Raw genomic sequence first — 25,355 nt, forward strand, 5'->3', positions numbered from 1 at the left:
TGGCAAATCAAGAGATGTTAAACCAAGCCCCTCCAGCAGCAGCAGCAAATCCCAGGACGTAATCCAGCATCAGAAGATATTGATTGTAAATCAACACAGTATATTGCTTCTTAATTCCTTTTCGTCAAACCACTGAGGATAAACACTCCGTTTTACGTATATTGGGAATGGGTAGAAACTGACCAATGTCGTTTTGCCCTGTTTTCCTGCAGACTAATTCCGATACTTCTTTAAGTAAAAATCGCGAAAATCCTATATCTGACCTTGATTCATTGAAAGCTGTATTGATCTCCCCCGGCATGAGGGTCGTCTGAGAAAGCGCCGATAATCTGTCATTTGTACTGACGCCAACAACTGGAAGCGTCTTGTTAGCAGGAAACGGAATGCATGTTGCTTAGTATTGAACCGAGTTATTGCTAAATTTAACCGTAATGTTAACCCCTAGAAAATTAAACCGGGCGTGTACTTTACCTTGTAGAATAAACATCCTCCATGTAAACGTTAGATGTCGCCATACCACGGAGGATCAGCAGGAAGTATATGTGTGTCAGACTGTAGAACTACATGTACCCATGTCTTCAGGTGTCACACTGACTGTGTTGCTCAAGACGTTCAGTAACACTGTAATATTTGTATTCAAATCACATGTTCCTGGAATGGCTGCCTGCACAAGAAGTACGACTATTGACATGAAGCCAACGCTGGATGTTCCTACCTTATTGAGCTCCTTCTTCAATGAGGACTTGTACGTTGTTGTGTTGGCGAATATTAAGTCCACAGTAACACAGCAGCAAGTCCGAGCCGCCCTGCTTTACTCCACGCTGTAGCACAGTCACCACTGCAACACTACTACTTCTGGTGTGTTGCTCACAGGGCCAACAGCCTGCCAAAAGAAAAGGCACAATTTAGACGATATTGACCGCGCATGTCCCACTACGCTTAGGTCCCTTTTAAGAGCTCTTCAGAGGATTGGTAGGAAAACGAGCGGCAATTAAAGTCTACATCCTGATAATATTCTGGAATCAATTTTATTACTAGGGCGAGTTATCGCCCTTTTGAGGACGACATGAGAATCGGTGGGAACCCTAGGTAGGTAATTGGAGCGTGTTAGGAAGCGCTGGTATCAGTACAGTAGCCAACTGACTAATGAGGTAAGATTCGATCACAGACCAGTCAGTGTACCGAAGACTAATAAGCTGCCGTGAAACCGGAAGCAGCCAGGGATGACAGTGTAAGTAGTGTGTAGACACCGACGAGGACGTCGGGGATGAACCAGGGAATGTCAAAAGGTTAAATAAGTTAGTGTGTCTAAATTGAAGAGTAATAGCGATGGATGTTAACGTCAACAAACTGTAGTGCCCCTTTGCTTTGCCCAGGTGCTTTGATTGGTCGTTTCAATGAGATTACAGACATCTTACTTCTATGCTTTCTTAAGGTTTCTAAATATGGCCTCCACCAAAGAGGTAATAATTGAATTTTAAGTGTGTGATCGTATAAGAAAACAACGCGAAATCTCGTCAGATTTCGTGGGTGACATCCTTGGTTGTTGATAGTCAAGAACATATATCTAGTTCACAAGATCTTTCTAAAAAGAAGTGTCCCTAAATGAGTTAGAATGAGAAATCCAAAGAAATTAGTATCGATTGTAATGGTTAATTCAGCAACACCAAGTGAAGAAATAAGATTTCATTTAATGAAACCTGCTCGAGACAGAAAGGACCCTCGGGCCCTCTGAGGAAGGAACATGGCAGGCTGCTCCTGTGAATGATGTGTTTATTTGTTGTTTAACACCGCTCCTCTCTATTCCAGATACATCGCACATGACTATGATCTGAAAGTCATAGGCAATCCGTTTATGAAATTCACATCATAAGCATCGGTCTCGACATTTTAGATACAATGCCAATCATCCACCTTGTCAGCGAGCCTGACGAGCACCTCTTACAACAGTCATGGGTTGCTGAAGACAGGTTCTAACCCGGATGTCCATATTATTTTTTTCACTGGGAAATGTTCACATGGACACTTCTTGATATCCTTACTGAGGCCTTGCACCATGTTCCCGCGGGTCTTCATATGGACAATTAACGGTTTCCAGTGGTTGGGCACCATGTGTTCACCTTTTTGCGAACGCCTGTTATCAACAATACATAGTTTATACGTTTGGAAACTCCACACAATGGACCACCCTCTGGAGGTTCAGATGGGAAGCAGAAACATATCATTTAATGTTGGTTAACGAGCTGAAGCGAACTGGAGTATTTCGCTTGTCAGCTTGTGGGGGAAAGTAATGCTTGACAAAGACGTTTACCTCTCTGTTGAGGACATGAAAGGTATGAGACTGACAAAGCAGGGTGTTCAAAGTGCAGCACTAAGATAGGCAACTCGTACGCCATTCCTGACCACGGAGAGTTCCGAACATTAAATACTGTTAATTAGGCAAACCGTCACAGTCTGTCAGTTGGTTGTGCCACATTATAGTTTTAATATGCTTTGATACCGTTTTAATGTATAGTTCATACAAGAGTCAAGAATAGTTTTACAAATATCTACCCAGTTTCTTTCTTGTATAAGCTGAGACATGAGATCCACTTTCAATATTTCACACAGGAAAGGCTGTATGTACACATTGTTCAACATGTAAACATTGAACATGTCCTTATGAATTTCTTATATTTGCATCGGGGACTAGACTCGTGTTTGAACACTGCTGATGCTAATGAAAAACTCTTTTTCAAGCCTGTGTGCTTTCCTGTGAGAGCGTGTAAGTCATACGCCGGAAGCCAAGGCTCTGACTTCCGCTGGCGTGACGGGCTGATTCAACTGGCCTGGAAAAACACACTAGCTCATTGGATAACACCTGATAAACACTCCCAACTTTGCAAACAATCTTTTTCATTTGGTGTTCAGCTTCTTTCCGCTGACTGGCTTTTTAAGCTTGAGAAGCCGTTCATAGAGGTAGGAGACGCGACTGCCACGCCAATCAATACTGCTGGAGCTGGGCTCGACACTCTATTGACATGGACAAGCACGCTAAATGACGAAACACGATGTAAAACGGCAAAATTCACCATCAAGCAGCTCTCAACATAGGATGAATACCGGGTGATGCCACAGACCCACCAGCGAAGGAGCTCACAGATCATCAATAGACATTTTCTTTCAGTTTTCATCTCTGGTCGCTCGTCTCCTTGAACAGGTCTTCTTCGATTGCCTCCTCAGATGTAACGCGTGTTGTTATGATGAAGCAGAGTATCATATTAGTGTATCACACTCCGGATGTAGAAAGGACTATAGACTTGAAGCGAATGGTTCTGTTAAGTGAACAGTGATGAAGCTTAGTCATGCTGAAACTGGGAGACTACAAGGTGCCTATGTATTGACACTCTTCTTAATAGGAAATGTTACTGTTTGTTCTTGGAGAAAATGTGAATTATTAACAAGGAAATGCAACAATTCAACCATCTTTATAGCTAATAAAACAGTATTTCAATTAATAATGGAATAAAGATAGTGTAATTGTGAATACAGACGTTTATGAATTATACGTTTAATTAATATATTATCTGAATTACCTGTTCACAGTACATTTGGAATCAGTGGTATAATCGCCCATGTTAACATAGCATTTGAGAGCCCCGCACTCTGATGGTTCAAATTGAGATACGTCTACTGTCATGTAAACGTATACTCGGTTCTACAGTATGTTAGATTTTCTGTTTTTATATTTTGTATCCGAGCACTCAGCTGTGTGTAAGAGACCACGTACTTCCAGATGGTGAGACCACTTCAAGCAATTTTACAACATACCGAAAAGGGTCAACTTGAGACCTACTTAATAGATATGTCTCAAGTGCAGAATGTGTTGCTTATAATTTTGACAAGGTCCGAATTATGATTACAAAGTACAAACATTTCCAGGAGTGATTGATGAAATATCCTTCCTAAGACATCTAATTTCGATGCAACCATTGGTTTCCTGCAGTGCTTGGACTCCAAGTCATGTTTTGGAAATCAAAATGACATCTTCAATGTTTGAGTGACAAATCATAGACATAGGACGGACAAATGCGTAATGTATGTTTCAAGTAACATTAAACCAGTGTTAGTTATTTGAAGTTGTACTTATAAACCAGCGAGTTATAGACATCCCAGTTAACCTGGAGAAATGGTCCCCCGGCACCACCACCATGCCATAGGAACCAACAAGAAGTAAATCTGAATAGTCCCTGTCTTACGTGAAGACGCGGCGTCTGAGAGACTGCTCCGTTTTGTGGCCGTTGATTGTATGGCCCAGACATATTACTTAGGTTGGGATTTATGTAATTGTGTGTCTGATATCACGAGTATGAATTCTAATGGGTTATCGGCAGCCATTGTGATATGCATCAATGCGTAGGCTAAGGACAACTCGATGCAGGTGTTTTTAATGAAAAGGCACATTAGATTTGAAGGATCAAATGTAATTAGATACCCGATTAATCATATGTTTAACAATTGAATTCGCTTCCATTATTTCGTCCATGCTGTTGAATCTACGTTAGACCATGGTTTTCCTGATTCGCTTATTGCCGCAAAAGAAAATGTTTGCAGGGAAGCAATTTCGCAAACCAGCCCGTTTGGCAATTTCAAATGCCGATCTCAGTCCGCTGACATTTGTCAATAACGTGTTGGGGCCTTCATTATTTACAGCAAGCATGGCAATATGTTTCAAGTGAAACACTCAACGAACAATACTCAGATAGTGTATTGAAAAAGACAATGAAAACACACGGCTTGCTGTTTTGACGTTAATCCTTCACGTAATGTCAATCGCGTCACAATGCTCAGACGTCCTGGAGAATGTTTTGACGTCATAATAGATTATAAAGGTCGTTTCATTTTCTCTGGGGATGTCATTTGGAATAATGCTCACAGGATGTTTGCCTACGTGATTTTATTGTGTCTCCTTGAAGTGGTTCTATGGTCAGCGTCGTGGTTTCGGTACATGAAAGCAAACATACACGCAGATTAAACCCGATCACTACTGATCCCTGAATTTGCCTTTCAACCCACAGAGAATATTAGTCTCAACCGACGCCACATCTCTAATCATTTCCACAGAGTTCGTGTTGGTTTTGTCATTGTGTTACGGTAGAATGGAGATAAACATAGTGTGTTTTCAGTTCTTTACACATCCTTATGTATGGGGAGGGGTGCCCTACACACAAACTGCAACATCTGTGCAGGTACTATTGGGAGGGGTCACCAGCTGGAACAACTATACTAACACTATGAGAGGAGGGGTCACCAGCTGGAGCATCTAAATTCGAAGGATAGAGAGGAGGGGTCACCAGCTGGAGCATCTAAATTCGAAGGATAGAAAGGAGGGGTCACTAGCTGGAGCATCTATACTGGGAGGATAGAGAGGAAGGGTCACCAGCTGGAACATTTATACTGGAAGTATGAGAGGAGGGGTAACCAGCTGGAACATCTATACTGGAAGTATGAGAGGAGGGGTCACCAACTGGAACATCTATATTCGAAGGATAGAGAGGAGGGGTCACCAGCTGGAATTTCTATACTGGAAGTATGAGAGGAGGGGTCACAAGCTGGAGCATCTATACTGAAAGGATAGAGAGGAGGGGTCACCAGTTGGAACATTTATACTGGAAGTATGAGAGGAGGGGTAACCAGCTGGAACATCTATACTGGAAGTATGAGAGGAGGGGTCACCAACTGGAACATCTATATTGTAAGGATAGAGAGGAGGGGTCACCAGCTGGAGCATCTATATTGGAAGTATGAGAGGAGGGGTCACCAGCTGGAACATCTATACAGGCAGTATGGGGAGGGGTCACCAGCTGGAACATCTATATTGGAAGGATAGAGAGAAGGGGTCACCGGTACTGGAACATCTATATTGGAAGGATAGAGAGGGGAGGGTCACAAGCTGGAGCATCTATACAGGCAGTATGGGGAGGGGTCACCAGCTGGAACATCTATATTGGAAGGATAGAGAGGAGGGGTCACAAGCTGGAGCATCTATACAGGCAGTATGGGGAGAGGGTCACCAGCTGGAACATCTATATTGGAAGGATAGAGAGGAGGGTCACCAGCTGGAACATCTATACAGGAAGTAGAGAGGGAGGGGTCACCAGCTGGAACATCTATATTGGAAGGATAGAGAAGGTCACCGGATGGAACATCTATATTGTAAGGATAGAGAGGAGGGGTCACCAGCTGGAGCATCTATACAGCAAGTATGGGAGGAGGGGTCACCAGCTGGAACATCTATATTGGAAGGATAGAGAGGAGGGGTCACACGCTGAGCATTTATACAGAGAGTATGAGGGGGGTCACCAGCTGGAACATCTATATTGGAAGAAGATATAGAGGAGGGGTCACATGGAACATCTATACAGGCAGTATGGGAGGAGTTCATTGGGAGATTGAGGATAGAGAGGGGTCACCAGCTGGAACATCTATACAGGCAGTATGGGGAGAGGGTCACAGCTGGAACATCTATACTGAAAGTATGATAGGAGGGGTCACCGGATTGAACATCTATATTGGAAGGATAGAGAGGAGGAGTCACCGGCTGGAACATTTATATTGTAAGGATAGAGAGGAGGGGTCACCAGCTGGAACATCTATATTGGAAGGATAGAGAGAAGGGGTCGCCGGCTGGAAAAGTTATACTGGAAGAATAGAGAGAAGGGGTCACCGGATGGAACATCTTTATTGGAAGGATACAGAGGAGGAGTCATCGGCTGGAACATCTATATTGTAAGGATAGAGAGGAGGGGTCACCAGCTGGAGCATCTGTACAGGCAGTATGGGGAGGGGTCACCAGCTGGAACATCTATATTGGAAGGATAGAGAGGAGGGGTCACCAGCTGGAGCATCTATACAGGCAGTATGGGGAGGGGTCACCAGCTGGAACATCTATATTGGAAGGATAGAGAGGAGGGGTCACCGGCTGGAACATCTATATTGGAAGGATAGAGAGAAGGGGTCACCGGATGGAACATCTATATTGGAAGGATAGAGAGGAGGGGTCACCAGCTGGAGCATCTATACAGGCAGTATGGGGAGGGGTCACCAGCTGGAACATCTATATTGGAAGGATAGAGAGGAGGGGTCACCAGCTGGAGCATCTATACAGGCAGTATGGGGAGGGGTCACCAGCTGGAACATCTATATTGGAAGGACAGAGAGGAGGGGTCACCGGCTGGAACATCTATATTGGAAGGATAGAGAGAAGGGGTCGCCGGCTGGAAAAGTTTTACTGGAAGAATAGAGAGAAGGGGTCACCGGATGGAACATCTATATTGTAAGGATAGAGAGGAGGGGTCACCAGCTGGAGCATCTATACAGGCAGTATGGGGAGGGGTCACAAGCTGGAACATCTATATTGGAAGGATAGAGAGGAGGGGTCACACGCTGGAGCATTTATACAGGCAGTATGGGGAGGGTTCACCAGCTGGAACATCTATATTGGAAGGATAGAGAGGAGGGGTCACCAGCTGGAGCATCTATACAGGCAGTATGGGGAGGGGTCACAGCTGGAACATCTATACTGAAAGTATGATAGGAGGGGTCACAAGCTAGAGCATATATACTGGACGGATAGAGGGGAGGGGTCACAAGCTAGGGCATCTATCCTGGAAGGATAGAGAGGAGGGGTCACCAGCTGGAACATCTATACAGGCAGTTTTGGGGAGGGGTCACCAGCTGGAACGTCTATACTCGCAGTATGGGGAGGGGTCACCAGCTGGAACATCTATATTGGAAGGATAGAGAGGAGGGGTCACCAGCTGGAGCATCTATACAGCTAGTATGGGGTGGGACCACCAGCTGCGATATCTATACAGGCAGTATGGGGAGCGGTCACCAGCTGGAACATCTATACAGGCAGTTTTGGGGAGGGGTCACAAGCTGGAACGTCTATACTCGCAGTATGGGGAGGGGTCACCAGCTGGAACATCTATATTGGAAGGATAGAGAGGAGGGGTCACCAGCTGGAGCATCTATACAGGCAGTATGGGGAGGGGTCACCAGCTGGAACATCTATATTGGAAGGATAGAGAGGAGGGGTCACCAGCTGGAGCATCTATACAGCTAGTATGGGGAGGGTTCACAAGCTGGAACATCTATATTGGAAGGATAGAGAGGAGGGGTCACCAGCTGGAACATCTATACAGGCAGTTTTGGGGAGGGGTCACCAGCTGGAACGTCTATACTCGCAGTATGGGGAGGGGTCACCAGCTGGAATATCTATTCAGGCATTATGGGGAGGGATCACCAGCTGGAACATTTATACAGGCAGTATGGGGAGGAGTGGAATGATGGTTACTGACATTAGCAACCATCTACAATGACGTCAACTGTTACTGTTGTCATGCAGGCTTCCTCGTGTACAATATTGTCCAGGGGAGATACACAAACATGGGACGCCCTACTCACCTTGACAATATGTCATCCCCTGTGTGATCTATGTGACACATGTGCATACCACACACACCTGTATGTCACAAGCATAGACTGTCACGCACGCACACACACATGCACTACACACTGAGACTAGTGTTTTTCAGCCATTCGATATATATCTGTACAACAAGACTTCCAATTGTTAAATGCCCCTACAATAAACTACCGTTCATTTGAGGTACTGAGAGGAGCTACCCAGGTATTGAACTGTATGGCATTTGGGAATGATAGAAATAACAAGAAAGTATGATAATAATTATTTTAAGGACTGTTAACTTCATGTGCTATCTATGCGCATTACCCAGGTTCACGTGCCGCTACAGCTATAAGACAGCTACTTGTTCACATCGCTAGATTATTGTTATCAGGATGATGGTGGTTGCTGGTTTGTGAACATGCTTCAGAAAACGAACAATCCGATATTCTATGTTGTCTTGAGGGAGGGTTTTGATTGATGACTGTGACTAAAGTATGTTGAAATTATTTTAAATAATTCAGGTCAATTTAATTAAAGTTCAGATAATAATATATGTATCCATATTCCTATCTGGTTTTATTTTTTATACTAATTTAATTATTTGAAGTTGACAGAGTCAAATAACTCCCATGTTGCTGATACAACTTGCACAAGGACTTCCGTCCCGGTAGATGTCAATATCAGCTGTACATATAACATGCTACTCGAAAGAAGTCAAGGACTTCCAGATTATTTCATAAACAGAATCAAGTGGTCCTTCTTTCGAGTACTATATCTGTTGCCCATCTGTCAGATATAATCGTACATCCAGTGGAAATAAAGCCAGCTACACAAGACACAAAGCTTCCCAACCAGTCAATAACTAAAACAGCAGGAAATAGTACTAGCATGTATTGATGATATAGTGACATGTGAAACCATGAAATGTGTCGAGAGAGATGACCCCCTGTCACGGACTCAGCGATGGACTGGTACACTGATATTACCCTGCCAATGATACCGGCACAGCACAATTCATACCCGTGGATGACTACCAATGTTTAACTTACTCTCTAAGGGGAACGACTAGCGGGAGGAACAACAACTTGTACGTCGGTATTTTCCAACTTAAAAGATGGCGAGGTGAAACACCATTTACTAGTTGTATACAATGGAGATAACTGACCATACGCTTAAATCTGTATCTAGGGGCAAACTAGAACTCCTACTAGAAAATATACTGTTAGGATTTCGTTTTTTTACGTTGACTCAATATACATCCCCCAAACTATAATGCACATTGTATCCTGTATTCTTGTATACATAGATGTGCGTGTATATATGTGTGTTTATTTATATGTATACACACAAGCGTAACCAAGTGAGTGGTGAATACAAATATCAACAAGAAGAAAAACAAGATGTACTAATTGTACGGATCCCAAACACGATAACCGTTAGAACTCCTAGAGCCGTAATCTAAGTACCTGACGTACGCTATATGGTAATGCTTTCGCCCGAAGTTCCGAATTCGATCCCCAAAATAGGCAAAATGCGTGCCCTGCACTCACTCGCTCACATTCACCGACACACACACACACACACACACACACACACACACACACACACACACACACACACACACACACACACACACACACACACACACACACACACACACACACACACACACACACACACACACACTCACTCACTCACTCACTCAATCACTCACTCAATCACTCACTCAATCACTCACTCAATCACTCACTCACTCACTCGCGTTACGTGCACCGTTGAAGGAATGGTGTTTCAATGTTGGCGGTATACAAATCTGCATAAACCACTTTCATAAAGTACCGCCACAAATAGTACGTTTGGACAATTCTGTTACATCTTCTTACATCAGCGAGTTCCAACACAAGACGACACTGCATAATAAGCTTAAGAGACAGATATAGTGCACTGTTGACGTCAATGACGTTGCTTTTAAATTCAAAGCTGTCGATTATTGTTTGCAGTAACAATACCGCTCTGGTCCTCTAGCGTTAATGTAGATGACGTCGTCGGCGCCGCGGAAACGTTGTAGGCAGAGACTGCGGTGTCACTTCAACATTTGTACAAAATATTTCTCAGGCGCCACTTTAGCGTTTCTACAAATCAGTTCTGAGGCCCACTTTAACATTTGTTCAATCTGAGTCAGTCAAACATTGTGGTCAATAGCTCAGTGAAGATGTTTGACGAAAGTGGCCACTTCAACAAGCGTAATGACATTACCAGTGAAGGGAAGTCCGTGTAAGAACTGAAGTAATCGAAAAGGCTTGAAAGCCAAAGAAAGCTGGTTTTATGGCTCCTAGTAGGACCTTGTGTTTGGCCAGGCGAACGTTGAGCCGCTCAGGGAGGTTTATTGTCCTGGTTTAAGTAGAGATCGAAAATATCCGAGATGTTAATAGACTGGTTGAGGCAGTGACAGAGGATCTACTAGAGCGGTGAAGTGGGTCTCAAATACATAGTGTCAAGGCAGTACATTTGCCACACAACACACCATCACTACCCCAATCCACAAATCTAACCATTAGATGCAGCAGAGAGTGTGAAACGAATACCATGATCACAACAAGGTTAATGGTAGTGCTGGACAACGCATTGTAAAACGCTATCACTTGGATGACATTACATGTGTTGGTTATTGCACGGGTCTCACTACCTTGAGAATCAATTTGTCATTGCGGAAGGTACTTTCTAGGCCCACTATCGAGCGGACATGGATAGGCTTGGAGAGACAACTCGGTAAGACAATACGTCAGTGGTATTATCAGGTCATCACCGACGCGTCTAAACTGGACGCATGTACATTTGCTTCCAGCCATGAACTATTTTCATGTTTCACGGATTTGTGTTGTACTTGGAATAATCCACCTTCTGTTGTTAATGTATATATAAGACCTCCCAGACTATCAGTATATATAATGTTATAATGTTACACATGCTTTGGCATTAATCACGGTTATAGAGCTCGGATACATCCTGTCCTACAGGCATTTCTTAATACATATCGCCCAGACAGCGTGGGAAGGTTCGGAAGGGATAGTGGTAATTTTGGAGCACTGATGTCGAGTCCCGGCATTCTGACACCGGCCTTTGTTGACCGACGTCTACATACACACCGGTGGTTGTCTCCGCCGTCCCACATTAACATTGACAAATTGACTTCGTCGTCTTTGTCGTTTTTCCGTATTTGATTCTGTAGCCACCGGAAGTTGAGCGCCATCTTGTGACAAGTACTTTCAGCCGTAATGTGTCATTTGGTCTGAACAGCCAACAGTCACGAACACTGCCATACACACTCTCCGTTTTGAAGCATTCCGTGTATTTTTAGTCACATTTTAAACAACTTACACCTGAACGTGCACAGCAAAGTGTCAAACTATCGAGACAGTAAATTCCGACCATCACCCCGTGATGCACAGCAGCACACGTTGATGTGAAAATAAACAAGCTAATCAGCTAATGTGTCACCGTTATTGGAAATATGTCTTAATCTAGAGGCGGTTTTAGAAATAATTCTTGAATATTTGTTTTCAGTAATAGACTGTAATGGATTGTTGAATGTCGCAAAAAGCGAAGCATATTTGCGGACGCAGCTGTCTCCACAAACCTGAGATTTCAAAATGATACTCGTCTCCAGGACGACTGAAGATGCGGATGTTTTTATAACTGATAAGTGTGATATGGAATGCCTCCAGTAACAAGATTTAAGTACGACATTTAGTTTGAAAGCGCAAGTGTGTGAATAAATACAGTTCCAGCTGAAGGAAAACATTGGTTCTGGTAGTCATAGCAAGAGTAACGAGGGGTTTTAAAGTTGGCAATACGTTCCTTTTAGACCGAATCTGCGAGGTAAATATTAACACAGAGTTTTCTCTAAATGAACTCATGTTTGGAACTGTCACGCACGTGTCCCCGTGAAATGCCCTTGTCATGTAAGATCCGTACAGCCTATAATAGCTTAACTGCTATTGTGTCCTATGATTAATCATTGCAATACCATGAAATGAACTCGAAATCAGCAAACAGCGTTAAAAAGAAATATGTTATCGAGGTGCTATTTAGATTCCATTTCGCGATGATAATCTAACTAGTGTATTACAGTGTGTGTGGCAGTTTATTTATTTAATATTCGGTGTTTGCGCAGCAATTCACGCTGTATTGATGTCTACTGTGTAAGACAGACACTTCTAGGTGAACCGCCCGCTGATTCACAGTGACTTGCATGTATAGTGGTGTCTATCAAATATTCATCTCACAAACTTCAGGAAATAAAACCGAGTTGAGAATCAATGGCGACTGAAGTATCTGATCGCAGGACATGTAACACAAGAATAGCCTGTGTTTCCAAACAGCGACGCCACATATCTATTTCAGGTGGGAAATGGATTCACACAATGCTATATATGTTAGGGGAATAACAAACGTGCTTTCAAAGCCACAGTGTAATTTGGTGAGTAACAAACCCTATATCGACTTACATCAGTAATAAATGAGTCTCACAAACCAATTGTATCAGGGTGCATCAAGAATGAAGATAGACTGAAACGTCTTCAGGCAAGTTTGAAATATCAAAGCGTATTTGATTCTGTTATCGTCTTGTTTTATTATCGTTAAGGAAACCAGTGAGTGTCTGTTCAAGTCAGCGGGAATAGATGAGAGGGTTTTGATCGCTATTTCCTTTATACCTCGGTGTCAACATAATGACTGTAAAAAGGGTTATCTACTATCTCGATGAAAAACTTAACGTCAATGAAGAGAATAATCAGGCTCTGATGAACACAAATGGAAACGTAAAATTGTAAGATTGGATGACTTTAAATCAATGAGGACACCGGGTGTTTGGTAAAGAGGGCTAGCATGTCTTGGCCTACGGTATGAACATACTTGTTGTGTTGTGTGAATACTTGTTGTGTCTGGTTTGACCTACGGTCAGGAGCAATTACAAGATATCACACGGCGATCACACAGACTGGAATGACACAGGAAGAGTATTTAATGTATGAGCTCAGTAGAATTAAACTTAGTCCACCTTCATGACATGGTGTACGTGGTTGACTCAGGGAGTAGTTCACACCGTTTCAACCATGCTGCTAGCAAATCAATGATCCTAATTAGGATTGATATCATATGGATATCAGTGGTCACAGATGAGAGAATGCAGGTATCCTCTGTGTGGACGGAACTGCTTCTGTCATTGCTGTCAGTTGAAACTATTTTTGAAATCATAAAGATTAACTGTGGAAGTCAAGTCAACAAGCCGCAAGTCACACCAGGATTACTTGTCGGGGAAATATAGCTGTCTGTACAGGATTTTAAGAGATGGATGTTCATTTTCACGCCTTGATGTTTGATGAAATGTCCTATTTTGACTTGTGCCATACGTCCCAGTTTGTCTTCGTACGGATACCTGACTTGACTCATCATGTGCAAGGACATGAATGTTTAATCTATCTATAATCTTTAATCTATCTATAATCTTTAATCTATGTGAAAGTATAGATCTGTCGAATTTGAAAAGGCGAACTCATTCATGTTTTAACATCCCGCTGTTGTGGACTATTGACGCATACAACTCACAACAGCACAGCCTCACTGGCACGTTTGGGACTAGTCGGGCAAAATGTTTGGACACATCAGGTAACGCACTGATGGGACACAGACGAGACGCACATTGGTGGGACACATATTACATACACCTAGAGCACAGACAGTAACCAACGTGTCATCGCTGACACATTCTTAGAACACAGACGAGATGCAGATGAGTAATACCTGGGGCACACATGAAACCAATTTCAAACACAGACGAAAGACAGATGAGAAATAAATGAGAGTTACCTTATCATACAGGAAACACACGAAGACAAGCAATGTGTTATAGATGAAACATTGCCTCATCGTTAACGGTAGGGAGGCTAGAGGCTTAACGCCAAAAGAGTCTATGCTCGTCAACACTTCAAACAAAATGAGACATGCAAAATCTAACACGTCATTGGAGTACACACAAAGGTATAACAGGAAATACTTTGACAGTTGATTTGTACCACTTCATTCCTAAGGACGTTCACTGCTTCACCGGGTAACTCAGGACTATTTCTGACATAAACTAAGCTAACCATCTGCCAGCTTACCCCCACTTATGGTTGCATTTACGACAGTCATGTGACGATGTCTTCAGAGAAGTCATACAAAATTCAGTCTTTGATAAGCAAGCCAGCTGAAGCTGAAGATACAAAAAGTCCACACAGTATTGCATATAATGCGGATTGGCAGCATGTTGCTATGGTCGCCGTCCATAAAGAAATGACAGTTTCAGCAGTGGAACGACGCACAATCAATGCTAGCTGCATTGTATAACCAATTACACGAGTTGCGGGAGCCTGCCAGTCTACTTCTTCACACTATGTCTTCCACAGCCTTCTAATTGCTCTAATGTATGACAGAGCGAAGGGAGGCCACGGGCGAGTAATGATGATTTGATTGCCGCAAAGGTCCTTCCATGGTCGCATTGACTCGACATAAATGTCATAATTTGTCATTGTCTATCAATCTCAATGATTTCTCTTGCAAGCGCTTGCTAACTGATTAACTCAGACAGTGGGAGAGAATAAGGACGTCCAATGCTGTAAATCTCGAGCACAGTACAGGCCATTAACCAACACAGACGCGGCCCAACGTACCCCAGACGCCATAACACCTAAATATAATAAGTCAATGCTGTTGTGGTATATATTTAAATAAAGGCGGTTTATCTTCACAATACAGCACCAACGTGTGGCCATGCGTTGCAAAGAGATGACAGGTGCCATTTTTCAAAACATTGTCTCAGAGCTGCATATAACAATCATTGGCAGTTTTCCAGTCGTCTAACTAAATGTTAACATGTTTCACCTCAAATATCCGTCACATTGATAGATCTTTGCAGCAAAGTATTGAAATTGAATTCCCATAGTGCCCTACAATGAAATGTCCAACACAGAAAGGCTAAATGCATTCAGGAAAGAACAGCGCACTAGACTAAAGCATATTATACATCAGGGAACCCGTGCTACCCCTCATCCCGAAACTCACTCATCACCCGAACATGATGCAACTCAGCAACATATTGCAGCCGTGAAATAAACAAATATTTGATTAAGTATGTTGTCCATAAGTATCATGTTTTATATGAACATTGTGCATCCAATGAGTGAGGGGGTGAGTAAATTAGTTTTACGCCGCTTGTAACAGTATTCCAGCAATATCACGGCGGCGGAGACCATACTGGACTGCACACATTGTACTCATGCGGGAAATCGAACCTGGGCCTTCGGCGTGACCCATGGACCTTATTATGAAGATCTACCTTCGGTTGTTGGCAATCTATATCATTTACCTTTATTTATTATGAAGTCTTGTTTTTAGTCACGATATGGCTGAGATATTGCCGATGTGACTATAAATTTTAACTCACTCACTCACTCATTTTGGCATGACGAGCGAACACGCTGTAGCTACTAGGGTACCCTACCGCCCTGCGTCCAATGACCTGACTGGACGAAATTGTAACCACACAAAAACAACGACTTCAGAAAATGTCACCTACCTAGTACCCCACCGCCCTGCATCCAATGACCTGACTTCAGTAAATGTCACCTACCTATTTAGCGGCGTATTAACGTGGTATTTTGTTATCAAAGATCGGATTGTCTGATGCTTTCACATCTAAATATAATCAAAAATTCTATTTGTATTATGCTACGAGTTCAATTCGGGTTTGCGTCATCATTAACTGATAATGCAAGAGAGATCGAGTTGAACTAAAGTATTTTTAACTCATTTGTCAGAACTAGGAACTAGTACACAAAAGCTGGGTAGTCCGTGTTGAACAATGGCCGAACGGAATGGCTTTGCTTGAAGCTGCAATAACGTTATCAGCGAGATTGTTTGTGAAAATTAGAGAAGCGCCTATCTCGTTAATCCCCATCAGTATACTGTAAGTGAGTTAGTGCAGTGTGCTTTGAACAGTATTTGGGTACCTTAGCTTGTCAACTTGATGCAGATTTCAGACGGTTCCACTTTTGTACAACAGGGCTGCACGGGCATGATGCCAGAAGGTGAGTGGGTGAGTTGAGTTTTACGCCGCACTCAACAATATTCCATCTATATGGCGGCGGTCTGTAATTAATAATCGAGTCTGGGCCAGACAATCCGGAGATCAGCAGCATGAGCATCGATCTACACAATTGGGACACGATGACATGTGTCAAACAAGTCAGCAAGCCTAATCCCGTTGGTCGTCTCTTACGACAAGCATGGGTTACTGAAGATCAATTCTAACCCGTATCTTCACGGGTGATGCCAGAAGGTAGCGGATAGTGGAAACAAACATTTTACGGGTGATATATTCCACAGTGGCATGGAATGTCTAAGGATTTCACAAATCGATTTAATGCTCAGAATTGTATGTAATTCTCCACTTGTATACATACCTTCTAAACAGGGGCTATTCGAAAATAACAAGTGATTTCAGAAATACAAAGAGCAATCGAGGACTCTATAGACAAGGCAATGGAAGGAGTAGGTGCAACATGACAATCACGACGGTAGTATGTAATTCGAAAATGAATGTTTCATATGACGCAGGATCCTTAATATTCTCAAGACGATATTTGATGGAATCCTGTCTACTCCTGTGTCAGCGCCTGGCCAAGTTCGGCTAACACAGCTTTAGATCTTTAATGCCATCTAACGTCCCATGACCGTCCTGTCTGGGGAAGAGGTCACGACTGGTCATCGCATTCTGGTAATGTCTGCTTCTGAATGTAGTCAGCTGCGATACGCACGGTGGGTGCGGGAGTTATCATCTGAAAGGACATTGCGCTCAATTGGCACACAGTTTTCCGCCATCGTTATCTCATCACTGTTGTTGTTTCACGTGTACATATATAGATCTGGTTGATTGGTGTCATTCACCTGATCTTGATGATGAAACGTCGGGTTCCTCACAATAAAGAAGTTTACATACATGTTCACCTTTTATGTGTTTCACTTCTTAACGACGTTCAAAGAATTTACTTACTCTGCTGACCAGGAACAAGGAAACAGCGATTTGTTTGGTTGTTTGGATCCGATTTCTTAACGAGTTACATTTCTGATTAATCAACATTGGACGAAATTTACGATACCTTGAGCGGGGCTGATTATCAACATTCCGTGGTCAGCAGAAACACGTTCCAAGTCTGCAAATCACAGAAAGAGACACACGTTCTCTTGCTGAGTTCTACCGGTTTGAAGCATGTCAATATCACTTAGTATTCGGCGTTTATCTCGTTAGAGACAATGTGGTAATGCACCGCAATAACGCAGGAGTAGAGAGCTCACGTGCTGCTGTGAATAATTGAAATCAACATGACTGCTGGATTCAGAACCACTCGAGGACCTTTCACTGAAGTGTTAAGATCGCGAATGAACCCCATCCATGTGCATGATGGAGTAGCATGATACCGAGTATGTTAGGGCGTTGGAAGTGGTCAGTCCTGTCTGTGTCAATAATGTTCCAAAGGTGATCTTTCTCCTGACTACCGGCGATAACATGTATATTTCATGATCCCCTACATTGTATGTAGAGTATATGCAAAGTCATTATCTGTGTTGTGAACAACAACGTGCAACTCGTCAGGCCTGAATCCCACGTACCTACATGCCCATCTAGATAGCCCTGAAACATATCACACTTACATACTGACTTTCGATTCACATGTAAGCTATTACACTTTTACCGAAGAGTTTTACCGATCATCTTGTATAAATCTGCTGACAGTCAACCCAAGATAGGGGTTTCTCCTGGTATATGTGCCTGAGCAGCGACTCGGGTCTCGTCAGTGCTGTTCCTGGGCATATGGACCTTCCAACACGCTGTCTGATAGGGAGGTACACTATCAGCGTCGGCAGCATCTTTCCCGTCATGTTCTACGCCCTCCTCATCAGTGACGCATGTGCTTCGTTACGGATATACGTCAATAGTTGTTTTTCGTCTCGAAATTTTATTGGATTTGTTTTAAATAGCAATGTAATTTCTGCTTGGCTACGCGCATGCTATTTTTATACGGTCTATAAAAGTACTTGTATATATTTTAATTGGCATGATTCGCATGCACGATCAATAGCCAGGCCAAGTCTTGCACGGTTTGCATGCTAACCTCCTTCTACATAAACAAACACTCCAAGCCGCATTGCATACATCTTGAACCTCCACTGCACTAAACTTAAATGGTGTTTCGATGAAGCATTGCGTCTTTACCACATCCTTGTTCCGAGTATCTATTGATTCAACCTGTATGCGGCCTGTCCATTGTCTACCATTCCAGCTGCACGTGCTATTCTGTCTTATCTCAGGGCATCTATCTACCGTCATGCAATCATACGATTTATCTGTTGCCACATGAATATGCGTTGCCGATATGACATATGCAGGTCTGTCAAATATTCCAAATCTATCAAACTTGTGTTTTGTTAAATAAAGTGTTATGTTTGTAATCCTAAAATATTGAAAACTAAAGCACGGGTTATGTGATTGAGGAGAAGAATGTATTTTTGAGTCAGGCCACCGAGGGAAGGGATGTCGGGTCATGTTTCGTAGTGCTAATTGTACACGGTGTTAATATCTTACCTCAACTCAGTGATAATAAACTGAAGGAAATGTCCACACTCAGTGCTTTGATAGCGTCAATATTTAAAAGGAAAAGTAGACCTCATGTCCTTATCACGGCAGCAATTTATCAGATATACAAATGATGCATGTGCAACTCCATTGTTGTGTTCTGTATACGACTACATCAACGACGTGTGTATGTAGCAACTGCATGGATGATGCATGTATCGATAGTTGCTTGCATTGTCCTTCTCAGCATTTCAATCAATGAGATCGGATCTATGTCTCTGTGTAGGTAGTAAGAAGACCTGATTGCAAGGAATTGATTTGATTAATACAGCAGAGATGATGTAAGCAATAGGACGAGCGTAGTTCCCCACTGTAGTTAGAGCAAGCCACCCTCTTCCCACTCAACGGGCAGCTGCCACGTCGTGTCTATGGTAACAGTGAAAACACTCAGCTGTTCTAACGTAAGTCCTTTTAACACTTGTCATTGTTGCTATGGAAACTTTAATCAGAAAACCCTTCGGTATTTCAATATTCCTCTCAGAACTTCATTTTTTGTTGTTAGAAAAACTTTCTCCTGAGGGGGCTGTCTCTTCACCGAACGGTTCTTCCTGCCTAGAGAGATCGTTCTGTGTCGCAACGGGTTCGCTTTCCAAAATTGTGCCTCAAACTAAAACGGCGGCGAGTCTTACGTCACTGGTCCTCTGTAACGACGTTTCACGCGCACTGACTTCCGGAAGCCAATGTGTCTCGCGTTGTCCAAAAGCGCCAGATTAGCGACCACGTAGCCGGGGGCGGCGCTGTTCCTAGTAACTTTGTTACAGGCTGTTCGTATAAGAGACAAACGGAGACACATGGCAACAGAATCACGAACGTTGTAGTTTCTGTGAAACCATGGCATCACTAAAACTATTAGCACTCTCTTGGTGCCAGTCAGTTGTATGAGTGAACCGATCGGCTACCCGTCCTCAGGGAGAAGCACAAGTACGTTATTCCGGCAGCTGTTGGTCGAGGTACCCACCATGGCAGTCTGTCAATGACCTCTGAAGGTGCTACACCTAAACATATTGCAGTATTCAAACAACGTTAACATGTTATGCTTTCTGATTTCTTGTTTTACTCACTAAAGTAAGTATGTTAAGTATTAGCAGCCACGTGAATCCAGTAAATATATTCTTCTGAGCCTAGACTATGTCTGTATCGTTACGTTTTTGGTTGGTTGGAGTGAGTGAGTGAGTGAGGGATTTCAGTTTTACGCCGCTTTTAGGTTGGGGACACCAGATATGGGCTTCAAACACTGTACCCATGTGGGGAATCGAACCCGGGTCGTCGGCGTGACGAGCGAACGCTTAAACCACTAGGCTACTCCACCGCCCCTGGTCGGTTGGAGGAGATACGCAGAACAACTGAATTACGCCACCAACCCAGTGTGAGATGACCCTTCACCCCTACCAGTTGCTATAAGAGTGTGTTTTTTTTATTTTTTTTAATATCACATTGATTAAGTGATAGTAATTATGGGTAACAATGTTTAAAGTTTTGAGTGAGGGTTTTGGCTCGCATCTCGCATCATATATGTTCAATGGCAATAGTATTTGTAGCGGCCTTTTTGATAGCGCACCAGAGTTGTCTCCCTTGGCGTGTTTATTTATTTTGTCAGGTGGCGTTTTCCACATGATTCCATAACGTTCTGCGAGAATAATGATACAACCTAGCTTTGCTAGAATGCTCGAGAACTGTGTAAGAGCTATATAAAGGCTGGTTGTTGAGTTGCGCGACACATCAGTGGAGTTATACACACATATGTCTGCCATCATCTCAAGAGCGATCGTGCTTACCTATATTCAACTGTTGTCATTGTAAACAACCTTCAATCAGTATAATTGTTCTCACTGTAAATGTCAAGACTCTAGTGAGTTAATATTATATATTTGTGACTCAATTGCATTGTTCTAGAAATCTGTATTGTCATTCATTGTAGTTTGCTCATCGTTTGCTCAATATATTATTAAATATTTTAGACTTGTCTATTGTTCTATTTTGCTGGTTAAAAAAGGACTTTTAAACCTTTTGTCACGGCAAATTAATAACAGAAACACAGGGCCTTTCACTACTTATAAAGTGTGAGGTACACTCTCAATACCTACCCGTTGTGGTAAACACAATCACCCTCTGATGTGATGTACCCTCACCACCTGCGCTGTGTGAGATACACTCTCACCACGCACACTGTGTGAGATACACCCTCACCACCTGCTCTCTGTGAGATACACCCTCACCACCTGCTCTGTGTGAGATACACCCTCACCACCTGCTCTGTGTGAGATACACCCTCACCACCTACACTGTGTGAGATACACAATCACCACCTGCTCTGTGTGAGATACACCCTCACCACCTACACTGTGTAAGATACACCCTCACCACCTACACTGTGTAAGATACACAATCACCACCTGCTCTGTGTGACCTGCTCTGTGTGAGATACACCCTCACCACCTGCTCTGTGTGAGATACACCCTCACCACCTACACTGTGTAAGATACACAATCACCACCTGCTCTGTCCGTGATACTCCCTCACCACCTGCTCTGTGTGAGATACACCCTCACCACCTGCTCTGTGTGATATACACCCTCACCACCTACACTGTGTGAGATACACCTTCACCACCTGCTCTGTGTGAGATACACCCTCACCACCTGCACTGTGTGAGATACACCTTCACCACCCATACTGTCTGACATACACAATCACCACCTACACTGTGTGAAGATACATACCTACACTGTGTGAGATACACCCTCACCACGTACACTGTCTGAGACACACCCTCACCACCTACACTGTGTGAGATACACCCTCACCACGTACACTGTCTGACATACACAATCACCACCTACCCTGTGTTAGATACACCCTCACCACCTACCCTGTGTGAGATACACCCTACCCACCTACACTGTGTGAGATACACCTTCACCACCCACCCTGTCTGACATGACATACACCCTCACCACCTACCCTGTGTGAGATACACCCTCACCACCTACACTGTCTGAGATACACCTTCACCACCTACCTGTCTGACCTGCTCTGTGAGATATACACCCTCACCACCACCTACACTGTCTGAGATACACCCCTACCACCACCTACACTGTCTGAGATACACCCCTCACCACCTACACTGTGTGAGATACGGCCTACACAATCACCACCTCACCACCTACACTGTGTGAGATACACCTTCACCACCTACACTGTCTGACATACACCCTCACCACCTACCCAGTGTGAGATACACCCTCACCACCTACACTGTCTGAGATACACCCTCACCACCTACACTGTGTGAGATACACCTTCACCACCTACACTGTCTGACATACACAATCACCACCTACCCTGTGTGAGATACACCCTCACCACGTACACTGGTGAGATACACCCTCACCACCTACACCAGTGTGAGATACACCCTCACCACCTACACTGTCTGAGATACACCTCACCACCTATACTGTGTGAGATACACCTTCACCACCTGCTGTGTGAGATACACCCTCACCACCTGCTCTGTGTGAGATACACCCTCACCACATACCCTGTGTGAGATACACCCTCACCACGTACACTGTGTGAGATACACCCTCACCACCTACCATGTATGAAATACACCTTCACACATACCCTGTGTGAGATACACCCTCACCATGTACACTGTGTGAGATTCACCTCCTACACTGTGTGAGATACACCTTCACCACGTACACTGTGTGAGATACACCTTCACCACCTGCTCTGTTTGAGATACACCCTCACCACCTACCCAGTGTGAGATACACCTACACCACCTACCCAGTGTGAGATACACCTTCGCCACCTACCCCAACCCAACAATCCTACGTACCCGTAATGACCACGGACTTCTGCTACAGAGTGAAGGTTCTAGGGTGCCTCAGACGGCATGTCCTCATCTCCCAATGGACCGCTGTTCGTGTTACAAGATTCATGTCACATTTCAGTTCTTTTTTACTTCGTTTAGCGGCGTGAGTGAAAAATGATGGGAAGAGGAGTTAGGAATCAATAGTCATGTCTGGCTGGACGTAGAAAGTCTAACACTGAGTGAAATTGCTGGTTCTTGATGCATATTACCGATATTTATAGATGCACTGCGCCCTCATATACGATGAATGATTAGTCACTCATACGTCCAGCTAGTGAGAATCTAGTGAGAGTCCGGACCAGTGAACAGGAAGATGAAATGGCTGATAAATAATGTAAGGTACAGTTATCCTTCCTAACTGTACGATTACCATATATATGAGGTACCCAGGCGCAAAGAGGCTTAGGATAGCAGCACATCAAAAGTATAAGTCTCGACGCAGCTGGCAAAGTAGACATGTCACCCCTTCAATATACCTGACAGTGAGATCCAGCTTGGTCACTGGTGTAAAGCCATGAAGCACATATATGGCGAGTCTGGTTCGTAGTCTTAGCTAACGGAACCTAAAACAAAACAGTCCGAGACACATATGCTTAAGACAGAGATGTGTGTGGTTTGGACCAATCACAAACGCAGTAACATTCCATGTGTTGATGATTTTTGCACCATTCATACAAGAACTCAAATGGTTTTTCACCGATGCAGAAACGCGACCTGAAAACTGATTGTCAGCTGGAAATAGCCCTTACAGTCTATGCTTCATACAGTCTATGCTTCATGTTCGAGCGTAAGTGCTGTGTCCTGTGAGGGTCAAGGTCACGGTATGTCATCTAGCCTGTTATTACCGTGTGGGTTATTGATAGACTGGGGTCATTTACAATAACAGTGCGTGTCTTTACTGCAATTTCCCTCTCTCCATATCCACACAGGGGGCAGGCAATAATCAGTCCACTTTTTCTCCTCTGACAGCCACGGCGGTTCAAGGGCTGAGATGCTTATAGACAATGGCGAGTTTATATATGGACATACATTACCTACTAAAACAGACAATAATCAGTAAATCACAACAAGGACGAGAGATAAACCAATACAGGCTAATGTAGTAATTATATTTGCTGGTACCAGAGTCAACTTTACTATTGAACACTATCATGCCCACACAATGCCAATGGCATGTTATAGACATGCTCCGGTCTAGATTGACAAGATGACGTTTCAAGACGACAAAGATAGATTTAAGAGAAAACTGGCAATGCACGGAAACAGGCTTTTCTCTTTATACTGGAATCTGATTTGAAATGTATAGCACGGGAATGTCAGCGAGAGACCTACAAAGACGTGGAACAGACAAAACCAAATGATTTCGGGCAAAAAGCTGACAGTTTTGGTCTCAGGAGGGATTCCCATCCTCAGAGTGAGCGACTGATGAGCGACTCTTGGGATGTTCGTGAGATGGTTTGACGAAGGCAGGACTATTGAAGAGGTCTTTACAGAGACTGGTGCAACTCACATTGCCTTACTTCGCTTCCAACTAGACTCAGGGGTGGCGTCATGTTCCACAACGCCATCTACAGACTCTTGCATCTGAGTGCTGTCTTACAAGAGCTTCCATGTGCCTGTGGCTCTGGCTGAATTAGGGAAAGAAAAGGAGATTGGGAATAATGAAATGGTTATTTAGAAAAGCTGCAAAGGAAATTACTGCTGCTTTTGCAATCTTTTAGTGCACGCGATTCAGAATGGGTTTTTTAAATGCCCCTGTAAAGAACTTCAAATCTCAGGATGAAATTCTTTCCAGAAAAAAAAACAGTTAACTTTTTAAGTTGATACCGAAGCTATATTACGAGCTTGTGACCTTTAACGTAATTGAACACGCTACAACCGAGACTCATTTGGCAGATATTTCAAACCCTTTCATTCATACAGTAGAATCCGTGGAACAGAGCTACTTGTAGGTTCTTCTCGTGGTTCGTTCAACTGATGTATTCTGTTGACAATTATTTACACCGTATTGGACGCTTGCTATTACCGTTGTTGTAGTCAGAACATGCATGCCCATGTGTGGAAGTAGTTACCATGCCCAGATTGCTGATTTCCAAACAAAGGTATCTGTACCCCTTTTGTATGCGTCACTATATGTTGTATAAGCATTAAGATGGTGATTAGTTTACTTTATACAGTGACTTTCCTCTATATCGGCGTAACTGTTAACTGTGATTATTGGATCACTATTTGTTGGGATGAACTGATCATGGCATTCATGGCTCATCATCTATTAGTGCCACTTT

General features: G+C 43.4%; 1 protein-coding gene across 1 annotated transcript in view; it reads right to left on the reverse strand.

The window, feature by feature from the left end:
* The window catches only part of LOC124284924 (muscarinic acetylcholine receptor M1-like), a 232,592-nt gene that overhangs the window by 202,154 nt on the left and 5,083 nt on the right, over positions 1–25,355 (reverse strand). The window contains exon 2 of the mRNA XM_046721054.1: positions 716–883. The gene's annotated coding sequence lies outside the window, so the exon portion shown is untranslated. The remainder of the gene's footprint in view (positions 1–715; positions 884–25,355) is intronic.

The sequence above is a fragment of the Haliotis rubra genome, unplaced genomic scaffold, assembly GCF_003918875.1.
Source record: "Haliotis rubra isolate DU_JTF1 unplaced genomic scaffold, ASM391887v1 Scf348, whole genome shotgun sequence".
NCBI lineage: Eukaryota > Metazoa > Mollusca > Gastropoda > Lepetellida > Haliotidae > Haliotis > Haliotis rubra.